This window comes from Talpa occidentalis, unplaced genomic scaffold (genome assembly GCF_014898055.3).
Source record: "Talpa occidentalis isolate TD23 unplaced genomic scaffold, MPIMG_talOcc4v2.1, whole genome shotgun sequence".
Classification (NCBI taxonomy): domain Eukaryota; kingdom Metazoa; phylum Chordata; class Mammalia; order Eulipotyphla; family Talpidae; genus Talpa; species Talpa occidentalis.
Genome location: NW_026555331.1, coordinates 38,687,761 through 38,690,999, shown reverse-complemented (window position 1 = coordinate 38,690,999; position 3,239 = coordinate 38,687,761).

Below are 3,239 nucleotides of genomic sequence, written 5' to 3'. Positions count from 1 at the left end.
AAAATATTTTTGTGTATAATTTTATTCCATGGTTGGTTTGACTAATATGTTATTCTAGACATCAGTAATGAGAAAGCCATAGTCTTAAGTCTGTATAGTTATAATTTTGAGCTTATATTAAAAAAAGTCTCTTGATTTTTTCAGAATCACTATAACACGCTGGCAAGGCTGATACTTCCCTTGCCCTGGTTACCAAGAGAGGGGGCCAGCTTTCATCTCACTTCCACAGAGTAAATCTGCAAGGGTCCAATTTTCCTGTTTGAATTTATATGCCATGAGCCCCATGTGGACATTCTTATTATATTGACAATTAGTTGTGTATATAAACTACTTGTGGATTGTGTTCATAGATGTTTATTTTTATTTTTTCCAAGATTTATTTATTCATGCATATAAGAACCGAGCTACAGGCCAGATGTGCGGGGGCGGGGGCGGGGGCGAGAGGTTTCACTAGCGATAGAGCGGGGAACAGAACTGGCAGACTGACTGAAATACACTGCTGAGGGGAACAGCGGGCGAGACAGGAGAGGTCCTCTGTGCCATGTGGCTATCTTCCTGGCCTGCTGAGCTGTAGAGTCAGCGGACAGTATCACAGCGCTGTGCTCAACCACCTGTGCCACCAGGGAGACCCACATAGATGTTTAATATTACAGGTTTGGAATAAGCGGCCTTGACATTTCCAATTGTACTGTTTTTTACTGTACTCATTAGAATGTTGCATTTTTTTTCTAAACAAACTTGCAGGTACCCAGTCTCTATTCACCTTTAACACTAACCCCACCTTTCCTATCACATATTTATATCTTCCTTCTGCTTTAAATTATGAGTACCTCTTGTGATGTGAAGGCAGAAAAAAGCCAGTAGCTATAGAAATGGCCTTGAATGAGTTTCATAGCTTCTTTCTTTCTCATTAAAAAATTCAGTATGATAATCTTTGCTTCATGGGTATGTTATGAGGATTAAGTGAGATAAAACAAGTGAAAACATCATGTAAACTGAAAAACATAAAAGTGAAAGATGAGGCCCTCCTTGCCACTCTTTCATGAAGACATGGTTATCAAAGAAAATGTGAGAATGCAAAAGAATAGAAAAAGTAAAAATCTAACCTAAAGACAACTGCTACCTATTTTGGTTTGTTTATTTTTAGTCTTTTACTTATTCATTTATTATGGAAGTAGTTTGTTTATATGATTTTCACAGGAATGAGTATACTGTGGTCTCTTCAACAAAGCTCTCCACAATAACCACTAATTTTTGAAAATTTTTTAAAAGGTATTTATAATTTATGCATACAGGAGCTGGGGTGTAGACCAGAGGTGCCAGGGGTGGGCGGGGGATGAGAGGATTCACCAGAGACAGAGTGGGGAGCAGAACAGGCAGATTGACTGAAATATATTGCTGAAGGGAGCAGTGTGTGAGACAGGAGAGGTCTGCTGTGCCATGTGGGTCACCTCCCTGGTTGGGGATTGAACTCGTGCTGCAGTAGCTGTGGATTGCTTCGTAGTGCTGATGCTAAACCCCTTGTGCCACCAGAGGCCCAATTTTTGAAATCTTTAAAGGATGTATGACATCTAAAAGTATACAAATCATGAATTATTACAAAATGAAAATATTTGTGTCACCATTACTGAGGTAAGAGGCAAAATCAGGCATCCAGAAGCCTTGTGTTCCCCATTGTGACTCCCTGTCTCTCCCTAGAACCAAACATTGTAATGACTAATAGTTAAGCTGCTTTTGAAGTTTATGTAAGTAGAATCACACAAAATGTATTGTTTCTAGTAGATACTGCCAAGAGGTTTTCCGAAGGCTTCAGTTTAACCTCCCATCAAGCAGAGTGTAAGAATCTCCATTGTGATACCTCCTAATATTTAGAATTCAAAATCTCTGTAATTGTAATCTTTCTGATAAGTATATAGTAGAAGAACATTTCTAATTTGCATTTCTCCTAATTGAGTTGATTTTTAAAATGTTTTTGCATATTTAGACACTATTATTTGTGAAATGCCTGTTCAACCACTTTACCCACTTTTTTCTTACACTTTATTATTTTTTTAAATTTAATTTTAGGAGTAATGTGTATACATTTTGGATTGCACCTTTGTCAGTTATATGTGTTATAAATAGTTGGAGTAAGTCATTCAAAGGACATGACCTTTCTTTGAACTGAGAGCTGGATTGGGATAATTAGCAGCTCCTTAACCCTTTCCTTGTCTTTAGAATATATTCGCCATTCTCTTGGCCAGAGCCATTACAAGAACCTAACCTTGACTGAGGAAAGAATTGCTGAAATTATCTGGACTGTATACATGACGGAACCCTGTTGAAGCCTCTATATAAACTCTTCAGATTCTGGTGGGTGGGTGTGGATAGGTCTACTTGTCTTGCTGCCCAAGACAAGCCTCATAACCATAAAACCTACATATGACCAAAAAGCCTAGTGAGAACTTCAAGGAATGCAGGACTAACCCTGACTGGACATCCCAGCAAATGACAACCCGTGAAAATAATTGCCTTGTGTCCTTCAAGAAAGCCTGTTAAAGCAGTATAGCAGAGGTCAAACCCTTTCTCAGAGCAGACTGAACTGACTTCTGTCTTGCTTGCTGCTTCCTCTAGCAGTGTTTTCAATAAATCTGGCTTTTCTGCCATCCGTTCTGTCTGTGGTGGGTTCTTTTGCCCCCGTGCCATTGGTGGCTGTAGGTCCCCAAGACACCCTCTATGACATAGAGAATCTCCTCTCAGACTTTCTGTTGTTTTTCTCTTTTTCCATGGTACTATCATAAAAATACCAAACCTGGCCTAGTTTTGGTGTATATTTTATAACAGTTATTTTCCTACAGATGAAATGTAGGAACATTTTGTATATTCCTCCTAGTCTTTGGAGAAGGTCTTTAATAGAGAAATATTTGATCATGTCAGATGGGTAAAAACTTGAAATATTTGAATTTTTTGAGATTTGTAAATCTTAATGTCACAGGCACTCAATTCAATGAAACATCCATTGTGTCAGACAGGTCTTTATTTAGATTTCTCAGCCCTACATTTCCACCTGGATTGATACATACAATAAAAGAATAAAACAGATTGTGTGTTGTCTGGTATTGTCAACTGACTTTTTTTTGAGGAAGAAAAAAAAGATACAAGAGAATAGAATTATTTTCCTCTTTATTTATTCTTAAATTCAACCTAAGGTCAGTGCTTCCATTTACATACTAGAGGCAAAGTCAAACTACCACTCACAT